The following is an 11,364-nucleotide window of genomic DNA, read 5'->3' as shown; positions in this document are numbered from 1 at the left end:
AGATTGTTCTACCTCAGCATCCCAGAATACTGGGATTAGTGGCATGCCCACCATCAGAGAGAGAGAGAGAGAGAGAGAGAGAGAGAGAGAGAGAGAGAGAGAGAGAGAGAGGAGGAAAGGAGAGAAGAGGAGAGGAGAGGAGAGGAGAGGAGAGGAGAAGGGAGGAGAGAGAAGCTGTGGATGGATGGAACCTAGAATGCTTCTTCCCTGAGCTTCACCCCAACCTTATATTCCTTATCTTAACTCCCTTTGTTTCACATACTTACAATTTTATTTGTGTTTCTGTATAAAGTTTATATCACCATTAATTGAATTCATTTCAACGGATATGAAAATTGGAGCCACTCACTCATCACAGCCTCCTGCGTGCCAAGGAATCCCTGGCAGAGCTGTGGGGAAAGTGGCTCTTATATTAAGTCCTCCCCTTTGTCCACAGGTCAGGGAGCCCAGGCAAACGTTCTTCACAATCTAAGTGAATCTGTTGCAAACACCCTGGAAAGAAAAGGAATCATTGTTACTGGTTCATTGACGGTAGCACCTTGCAATGTAAGTGTTTTCCAAAGTCCATGTGGTTTGTGTTGTGGCTTATAGCTAGATGTCCCCCAAATCCTCATGCAACCCGAAAGGAGCTTTGAGAAGGTGGCTTAAGGGGCTCACAGCAGACTTGCCCTCAGGAAGAGGAGTGTGGCTGGAAGAGGTGAGTCACTGTGGGTGTGGCCCAGAGGGGTGCTTTTTACTCCGAGACTCCTCCCTCTTCTCTCTGCTTTTTGTCTGCCAAGAAGTGAGCTGCTTTCCTCTGCCAGGTCCATCTGCCATGCCACCTTGCCTTGGAGACAGCTGACCATGGACTGAAACCAAATAAACTGTGAGCCATGTAAGCCTTTCCTCTTTCAAGTTGTGGCTGTCAGGTATTGTGTTGTAGGAAGAAGACAGTGGCTAAGACAGCTCTGGATAGTCCTGCTGGGAGGTGGAAAAACACTTAAGAGAGGGGACCCAGGGAGAGCTCCTTAGGCTGCTGGGGCAGTGTCCTCCATAGGGACAGGGGAGCTCTGGTTCCTTCCTTTTAGGTACACTTTCTGGTCATGTGGTGAACATGTTCTACTCCATACTCTTGCCAGGATGTGCGGTCTCGCCACGGACCCAAGAGCAACAGGGCCAACTGATGAGGGCCTGCAGCCTCCAAAGCTACCAGGTGGGTTCCCTGGCATTTCAGGCATTTTGTTCCAGCAACAGGAAGCTGACTGCTCTAGCCTTTTAGAGATGATGCACTCCAGACAATCACACCAGTGTTAAGAACACCAGCTTGCTGAGATGCTGATTGGGTTTTATTTAGAACTTGACAACAATCCCTGTGCAGGCTCATGGTGCTTTGCATGAGTGGCTGAATGTCCCTGGGAGGAGTTTCCAGGGAGAACATTGAGCCAAACCCACGGATAGCCTTGATTTACATTATCTTGTCTCCTTTATTTCTTCTTGCTGCTACCTCCAAAGCCATGAAATTTAAGTCACATGTGGAAAGACTTCTGAGAAGAAACCAAGAGAGTCTGATGTGTAAGAAATATCATCAGTTTATCTGTTAATGCTAGAAATGATGGCAATCATTCGTTTTAATGTCAATATGTCATGAGGCCTCGCTGAGCTTTGCACACCCAAGCCCATACAGATATTTATTCTATGTCTTCACTGGTTGGAAAGATGAGTTGGACATTGACTTCTTTTATTAGAAATGAGCTCTCAGCTCAAAATACAATTTGAATCTTGCCCAGGGGTTGGGCTCAGCGAGCACCTACAGTGCAGGCTGATTCTCTGAGATGGCCGCGCTTGTCTTAGCCTCTTTTGAGTTGTTATATAAAGTACACTGTGCTGGGTACTTTCTAAAGCCAAGAGGTAGATTTGACTTATTGTTTTGGCAGTTGAAAGTGCAGAATTGGGTTGCCCATCTGGATAGACCCTGGGGAGGACCTTCTGGCTGTGTCACCACATGGCAGATGGCAGAAGTCCTTGCACAAGAGGGACACCACATGGTGAGGTAGGAATCAGAGAGCAGAAGAGGGCCACCTCTTGTATAACAACTCATTCAGACAGGTGCCAAACCAATTTTGCAGAATGGAGCCCACCTGGAGAGACTTGCACGGGCCCCTTTGCAAGCACAGCCAAGGTCCTGTCACCTCCCACTGTCTAGTCACCTCCCTTCAAAGGTCTCCTACCTTTCAGTACCATTATTTTGGGCACTAGGCTTCTAGTAATGAACCTTCAGAGGACAAACCATATCTAAACTATGACAACACTCAAAAGATACACCCACATTGAGCGCATTCTGCTGCTCTCTGATCATTTCTGGATGATGTTGGACTTCATATATCAAGGAAAGCTGATGTTTAGTCTATGGTGTAACCTTGAACTCGCTGGGGCCAAGGGTGGTTGTTAAGTAGATGGCTTTATGTGAGACAGTCTAGCTTTGAGATACAACCATCTTTTGCTCACATGGGCAAGACTGTCATTTCCCAGCATGCCCCAGTGTGGGGTTCTTGGTTTCCAGCATTTGCATCTGTCCTCCTCAGCCTCCACGGGGAGTTCTCCAGGTTCCCTCACCTGCCTAGGATCGTCCCCCCACCACACTTTTTTTTTTCTGTTTGATGCACCAGTTCTGGAAAAGACCATACCTTTCTTATTTGGAGCCCAAGTATTAGAATCCCAACCTTGAATCCCAGTATAGGCCTTTTGGGTATCAACAACTTCTAAGTGTGACCACTGCTCTTCCTGGTGGGAAAGTCTTCAGGACAGTGGTAAATCTGCTGTCATATTCTGGATATCTGGCTCTCAACTGCTTTTCAGAGTTCAGCACCACTGCAGGGAGGTATTTCCTCTTTGAGAAGAAGCTTTTTAGGGGACTCTGACCCACTCCTTCAATCCAAGATGTGAGAGTACCTAACTCAGATGGTGTGACCTGAGTTGGCAAGGCTAGTTAGGGCTTTCTGGGAGGATTCCCAACAACACTAGCTTGTAGCCATTTTCTGGGAGTGAGACTGAAACAATGAGACCCAGAAAAAATGGTAGATCTTCTTGCACAAAGGGCAAGTCATTCAGGAAAGTAAAACCAAGTAATTCTGGTCCTTTTGCATCTTCTGAGGAATAGGATGCCACTGTCAGAGCATCTTCTTCCCCAGTAGCGTGAGTTGTCTTTGTCCTTGGGCAAACATGTGCCCCTTCCCACCTAGAAACACAGAACCTAGATCAGCCAAGGTGAGTGTGGACCGCATGTGAGGTTGCCAGATGGTATAGCCCAGATTGGGTCCCCCCAAAGCCACTTCCTCTTGGTTCTGGGCTGAGTAGGGAAGTAGCTCTTTCCCTTGGTAGTATAGTGGGGGAAAGACTGGTATTCACATAACTTCCTAAAGGCTCTGGATTATAAAATAGAAATATATGCTAAAAGGAGTCACACATTATATGTCTGACTAGATGATAATTTCTTACACTTGATCTTAGCCAAAAGGCCAAGAAGCGATGGATGATAATTTTTTTAAAAATTTATTTTTGGCTTAGAAAGTTCAGAAGAGAGTAGACTTTTTTAGAACCTGGCTTGATGCTGCATCAGATCCAGAATAGTCCACGGCTGAATTTTAGCAAGGCCCAAGGATTCCCTGAGATTGTAATACGGCATTTGGGTGTATGTGTGCATTTTGCTGGAAGTAGAAACTGTACTTTTTAAAAGTGAGATTCTCAAAGTTGCCTCCTGTGTCCTCAAAGCCATCTAAGTCCATGCACTGAGCATTTCGGCTCTTTAAAGCCAAGAGACCGCAGCCCAGAGATGCAGACTGGATCTGCTCTCCAGCTTCCGTCCCTGGTTCCTGGCCCCAGGAATGAGTGTCTACTTCAACTGAGCCAAACTGCACTGATAACAAAACACAGCTCCAATGGAAATGGTTTCACAATCTTTGGGACTGTGTTTTATTACAAGCCAACCTCCGCCTGGTTCTGAAAAAGCTTCTATATAAATCAAAGTTCTTTCCTTTATGCTCTAAAACAAGAAACAATTCTGTTAAAAGCCCTCATGCTTTTTGTCCTGGACTTCAAATGAATTGGGTCTTTGGAGTGTTAAACAAATTTTATCTTTACAGACACTCAGTGGGGAGAACTTTAACTTTAATCTGTTTTATGTTCTCAGAAGGTTTGGACAATTAATATCATGGAAACAATACCATATACAGTCCCAAGGATGGCTGCGAATATGAAATGACACATTAACTTAATTCTCGCCGGTGAAAGGCCTCTCATGTTGGCCAGCAAATGTGGCTCATGGGTAATTGGCAAAATCACATAGATTCTTCTCTGGAGAATCCATAGTGGGCTATTAGATCAGTGACGAAAAGGAATAAACCCTCATTCTGATTTGATTAATCAAACATTGATAGTGACTTCTTGATTAATGGGACCCTGACAGACTAAATTAACAGTTGATGTTCCAGTGTGATGATTTGAATGTGTCCCTTAAAAGTTCATGTGTGAGAGTCTTCATCTTCCCATTCATATGTTAATGTAGTATGTGGAGACAGGACCTGTGGGAGGGGATTAAGGTTAGATGAGGTCCTGAGGGCGAGGCCCCCGTGACGGTATTAGAGAGGAAGATGGACCCGACCTAGCACACTCTGTGTCTTGCCATGTGACGCCCTTGCCCTGTGTGTGGTTAGAAGCCCCTCACCAGAGGCCAAGCAGTTGCCAATGCCATGCTTTATGATGTCCAGAACTGAAGTCAAATGAACATTTATTCTTTACAAATTACCAGGCTTCAAGTATTTTGTGATAGCCTCAGAAGACGGGCTAAGACTCCCGTGGAAAGAATGCTACTGTTAGAGTGCACAGGGTAGGGTCTGGTGATGACTGGCCATGAGCACAATGCGCAAACACGGTCCAGTCCTTCTGGGTGACTGTTGAGGTTCTCAGCCATACAGAGGAGCTCTGTGAGCTCAGCTTTGATGCCTACGACTCTGATAAAGCTTCGGAGAGAGCACACGACCTTTTGTATTGGTAAAAAGCCAAGAGAGAGAGCCGGCCAAATAGCTCAGCAGATTAAAGTGCCTGCAAGCAGGTGTAGGGGCCAGGGTTTGATCCCTGGGCTTGCTGTGCTGGCCCCGACCCCGGGGCACGCTGAGAGGGCAATTGAGACTGGGCATGGTGGTGCGCACCTGGAATCCCAATACCTGGGAGGCTGTAAACAGGCAGATCACTATGAGTCTGATCTAATAGTGAGACCCTAAACACCCTGTAGACCCTTCCCTAAAATACAGAAAGAAAAAGAAAAAGCCAAGAGATGGGGCTGTTTTGATCTGGGTTGAGGTTGTACCAATCAGGGTTTCAGGAAATGGTGGACTTACCATTAGTGTTTCCCAGTGAGGCTAGGGAGGCCAGAGTAGAAAACAAGGAGAAGACACCCTGGTGAAAATAAAATTTTTATAAATTTATGCATAAAAGTTTTATGTCTTTATAAATAATTTTTTAAATCAAATTTAGACAAAATTTAATCACTTAATCATTGAAGGTCTTGCTTAGGATGAGCCTGTGGATTTAGACATTCTTGGCTAGAAACTTGGTATTTCAAAATGTTCTTGAGGCTGGGGAGATAGCTCAATAGCATAAGCACCTGCCTGACAAGCGCCAGGACCTGGGTTTGATCCCTGATACCACATGCCGTGTGGACCCTAAAACCAGGTGTGGAGGCACATGCCTATAATCCCAGTGCTCGGGAGACTGAGACAGGAAAATCACCATGAGTATGAGCTGTGTAGCGAGACCCTATACCAAATCAATCAATCAATCAATCAATCAATCAATCAATCAATCTGTATCTATTTGTATCTGTATCTCTATCTGTATCTGTATCTCTCTTTATATATGTTTTTTGAGTCAAATAATTTCCAGCAAGTATTGTTAAACACTAGTGTTGGGCTAATTATGACACAAGTGCAAACAAGATTCAGATAGCCTATCCTAAATGAGCTTAGAGGAAAGATGAGTTCATAAACAACCAGGATGCACAGTGGTTTGGGTTGGGGGATTTGAGAAGGAGGGTACAAGCCATGGCCCAGGGGTGGAGGTGGCCAAACTTGCCCAGGTCGCCCAAAGCATAGCTGGATTTGAAGCCAGACTGGGTGGATAAACTGCAGTGAGAACTCTTCCTAATGCTTTTGTTATCCTGGGCTGGGATAACAATGACCTTTTACAAGCTAATAAGCTGCTAACTCATGCGCAGCTTTTGGGCTGCAGGAGGCCCAGGGTTCAGAATGTTCCCTGGAGGCCATGTCCGAGTGGGACTATTTTTTTGTCTTTTTGAGACAGGGTCTCCTTATGCATTTCAGGCTAGACTTGAACTCATGGCAATCTTCCTGCGTTAGCCTCCTGAGTGCTGGGATTACAATGCCTGGCTTGTGCTCTTTTGAAACTTCTGAGATATTTATTAAACATCTACTCTGTAACAAAGCTCAACAAATCATTACAAGACATGCCAGGGATTGCTCTTAAGGGTAGAAACAACTGTAGATATCTTAAAAGAGATCCAAGGAAAAAGAAAACAGAAGAAAAGCTGTTGGATGAATGTCAATATCCATTTCCCATAAAATTTTTTTGAACTAGGAAGAGAAGCTGGATCTTTCATTTAATAAAGGTGATTATAGGGGACATTTCCTGTTTTGGTCACTCTGCTTTTTTTCCTTTTCTTTTCTTTTCTTTTCTTTTCTTTTCTTTTCTTTTCTTTTTTTCTTTTCTTTTCTTTTTCTTTTCTTTTTTTTTTTCCAGTGCTAGAGATCTAACTCAGGACCATGCACTTGCCAGGCAGGCACTTATGCAGCTGAGCTATATCCCTGACCCCTGTGTGTTTTCAAATTGGCTTAGGCCTTTGCCACACAGTTCTCCTTGGCCCCTGTGACTCGTTCAGGAGTGTGCAGGTGACTGTCCATAGGGTTGGGGGATGCTGGTTATTTCTTTTGGTTCCTGGAGGCACATGGAGGGCTGTTCTCCTGTTGTGTGTGAGTAAGGAGACTCAGGCATCTGGTGGCCACATTTGGATGGGAAAGAAAAGGGATCTCAGGTATAGGCCGAGGGGAGAGACACTTGGTTGTGTCAGACACTGCTGCACCTGCCCTGGGACTTCTAATAGATTTAATAAGCCAGTTTGAGTTTTGTGCTACTGAAAACAGCTTGCTAACTAATTCAACTCATTCAAATACCAACCTTAAGCTAAGAGAAAACATCACTTTTGATGAAGAAGCATTGGAGACATTAAAGTCAGAAATGAGAAAATATTGCCACTGTCCTGTAATTCAATATTGTTTTACACATTATAGTCAATGCAGCCTGACAGATAATGAGGAATAATTTCTGGAAAGAGAGAGTTACAGATAGATATTATTTATAAATCATATAATTTTTTATTTCGGTGGAAAGCTTGAGTCAGCTGAGATGTATGAGAGTTCAGAAATATGAGTGGAAATCAACTGTAAGAAAGTATCTGTAATTTCCCTGTATATTAGCAAAAGTCAGTTTTAAAATATGATGGAAAATGAGTTCATTCTTTATTAAAACAAATAATAGATAGGACCACATTTTTAAAATAAAAGCAATTGACAGAAGACAAACATTCCAGAGCTGTATTTCGAGAATCTATAATGTTAATGTTAGTTTGCTTATACACTACTGTCAATCCTAAAGGAAACCATATAATCATTTTTGGAACTCAAGAAGGCAATGAATACCAAAAGCTTTAATAGCTGAAAAACTCTTTGTTTCCTAGCTTTTATTTGTGAGAAATTTATCATAAGAATATTACTAAAGATCTATTCAAAGACTTAGTTCCAAGGATATGCATCGAGATATCATCTATAAACACAGGAAATAATTAAATGTAGCACAAACAGGAGTAGGCAAATAAATTCCTTCATATTCACACACAGCTTGCAATTTTTGAAAATATGGCACAAAAGGTGTTTGTTGCTTTTGAAAGATGTGTGGTTATGCTGTCAATGAAAACAAGGCTTACTGATAGATACATGTTCAGTGACCTCACTGACCTCAAGCAGATATGAGGTGACAATGGGTGGAGAGAGAAGGAAGGAATTGGAGAGAGATCTCAAGAGCAGAGCCATAGTCCTTCTTGAGGTAATTTTTTAAGGGATGTACCATGATTTCTGCTATGGTGCTGGACACACAGGCTAACTCTGCCACAATGTGAGGGGTAACTACACAAAGGTGTGAGTGTCAAGAGATCTCTGGGGCCATCTGGGAGCCTGTGGGAAGAGAAGAGAGAGCTGGAGAAGGAGGAGGAGTGAGCTGTGGCTACACGATGGTAAAAATATGGGAATATCACAGGTACTGTGTTGGATTAAAAGCTTGAGTTTGGAGCTGGCTCTTCACGGAGCATCATGAATGCCATGCTTTCTCCTGGTTGTCCACAACCAGGTGAGTCCTCTCTCTTCTTTGATCTTGGAAGATTTGGCATAAGAATTAAAGATGGAAAGATACAGTCCTGGAGAAAGAGAAAGAAGAAGTAAAGATCAGAGCAGAGGGTCAAAGAAAAAAAAAAATCAGAGTGTGAGGAGCATTGCAGGTGGTGACAGTGAGCTAGGAACAGAGGGAATACTTTGAAATTTTTGTAAAGAGTTGGATCCTTTTAATGTTCTTTAAGAGATACAGACTGTTTGGTGAACATTGATACGGTGACTGCAAGAAGCAGAAGAGATCGGATTGTGTGTGTGCACATGTGTGTGTGTGTGTGGTCATACACATGGACACACAGGTCATGAATTTGGCCTTGAGCACAATGTCATAGCAAGCACTGGCTTAGTTACTTTCTCCTTGTTGGCAAAATACCCAATACCCATAAGTTGCATCAGGAAAGGTTTGTTTTGGCTCACTATTTGTAGAGGTATCAGTCCATATTTGGCTGGCTACAAGGCACAGCACCATGGAAGAGGGGTATGGCAGAGGAGAAAAGTTCACAGTATGTCAGGCAGAAAGCAGTGAACAGTAAGCCTTCCTTTCCCTTTTCATTCCACACAGGTTAGAAACCTCTTGGCTGGTGCCACCCACAGCCAGGGTGGGCCTTCCCATTATCCACACCCAGAACTATGCTAACTTTATCAGTGGACTGATCTAGTATCACATACCGATGCTCCGGTACCACATATTCATGATCTAGCCACCTTCCAAAGTCTACCTATGAGTGCATGAAGCTTTGGGGGGAACATCTGGATATAAACCACCATAAGGCTTAACAGGGATACTGTAAGGTATCAAGTCCAACCTGCCTAGTTTGCTGATGTGAAAAGTTAGATTAGTGCCTTATTAAGCCATCTAAGATTGTAGGGCCATTGCCCAGTTTCCTGGCTCTTTCCTTTTTGCATGTGCTGAATTTTGGCAGATCAGCAAAGAAATGAGAGTTTGGTCTTATGTGCCCCCTTCTAGGATTTTTTGTCCTGTGTGGATCCAGTTCAGCATCTCCCCCTTCCCGCTTCTGTATGTCCCTACTTTCATGCCCAATTTGACATTTGGAGACTGTCCTGACCACCAGCTATGCACATTTCTCTTCTGGAGAGCCTTCCTCTAATGCAAGCTTTGAGAACATGCAAGGATATTAACTGATCAATGCTTTAAAAGCCCAATTTAATGCATGAAGGAGCAGGTGCTTGTTACATCCTTCAGCCTGAGAACAAGTGAGTCATTGTGCTCCCTGGTGACCAGTTTCCTGAAAGATTACCTTGTGAGGACAGATCAGTCAGCTTCTGGGGAGATTCATGTTTTCTCAGGCCCTGAGAATCTCAGGGAGGGTTTCACTCCCTTACTATAGACCAAATCTTCTTCATGAGTTTCCCACATCAACCAGCTTGAAACAAAATGTAGTAATTCCAGGCAGCTGGTAACTCTAGCAGTGTGATGAGAGGTGTAGCTCCAGGTAGAGCTCAGGACGTTGCCTTTTCCTTTGCAGGAGACCTGCAAAGCAGGGCTGTGGTGGAGGCTGAGGCCGTCTTCATCCCTCTCAGCCTTCCACCTTGTGCCATGACACCTACTTCTTCTTGGATATCCAGGACTTTCCTGTTGTCCAGGTGTGACCTGAGAGTCCTCCGTTCACCATTGTCTTAGTTACTTTTCTCTCTTTGCTGGGACAAAATACTTGACACCCCAAATTAAGGAAAGAAAGGTTTATTTAGCTTATTGTTAGTGGAGATTTCAGTCCATACTTGGCTGGCTCCAAGGCAGAGTTGCACATGGCAGAGGGCAGCCATTCATGGTGGCAGAAAACAACTAAGAGGAAAGGGACAGGCAGTGGCTGTGGCGGCTAGCAAGCCTGTCTCCCCTCCTTACATTGTAATGCAGACTACTCACCCCAGGGCAGGGATATCACTCAGGAATTAATCACAAACTCTAGAAGCTGCCCCATGACTGCGTGAGGCTTTTGGGGGGGGCAACTAGACACAACCCATAACAACCACCTTCCCTGGCCCCTGGAGCACAACTGAGCCTGCACTTGAGCCACCTGAGGTGAGGCTGAGCAGGCTGAGCTGCACAGTCAAGTATGGGCTGGTTTTGTCCAGCAGCTGTGGCATGGGGCTGCTGCTGAGTGGGCATCACTTCCAAATCTAAAGAGAAGGGTAAGACATGAAGAACAATGAAGTGAGGGTGTGATGAATGTCTTGCATTCAAATGGGGGGAGGATTTCTAGCTGAGGCGCAAAGCCCTGTTGTATACAGAGGCAAAAGAGGAATGCCAACATTCTGACTATGTTTTCCAGCCAAGGGCTTTCTCAGTGCTGGGTCTTCCCAACATTGGTTCTTCCCAATGCTGAGTCTTCCTCATGTTCAGTCTTCCCAACATGGATAGTTATTTTTGTAAACCAAGAAATCTATTAACATTGGTTGGAATACTGGAGCCCACTGCTAGGGCCCACTTTGTGGGTTCCACAAAGTTAAGGTTTACATCAAAGTTAAGCAGTTAATTTAAACTACAGTCAACAGAACAATGTACTGTTAAGTTGTAGAGGGTTCTAAAAAATGATATCCTTATATACCCCATCATGATATCCTATTATACTTGTAAAATTAAGGGCTACTAGCTGGGCACAGTGGTGCACACCTGTAATCCCTATTCTCATAGAGGCTGAGGTAAAAGGTTTACAAATTTGAGGGACCTGAGCAATTCAGTGACTTAGGGAGATCCTGTTTAAAAAGAGGGGGCACTGGAGATGTAGCTCAGTGTCAAGACCCTGGTTTCAATCTCTACTACTTTAGAAAACAAAACCAAAAATATAATTAAACTAAAACAAAATGGCACAATTTTAGAAATACATGTGCTAAGATTAGACTCAAGAAAGTAAGTGTT

The 11,364-nt window shown here is 44.0% G+C and overlaps 1 pseudogene; it reads right to left on the bottom strand.

Annotated features, from left to right (window-relative positions):
• Positions 1–3,331: 3,331 nt before the first annotated feature.
• LOC111817909 lies at positions 3,332–3,506 on the bottom strand (annotated as a pseudogene).
• Positions 3,507–11,364: the final 7,858 nt, after the last annotated feature.

The sequence above is a fragment of the Octodon degus genome, unplaced genomic scaffold (genome assembly GCF_000260255.1).
Source record: "Octodon degus isolate 3935 unplaced genomic scaffold, OctDeg1.0 scaffold00073, whole genome shotgun sequence".
Classification (NCBI taxonomy): domain Eukaryota; kingdom Metazoa; phylum Chordata; class Mammalia; order Rodentia; family Octodontidae; genus Octodon; species Octodon degus.
This window is presented reverse-complemented; position numbering and strand designations above follow the sequence as displayed.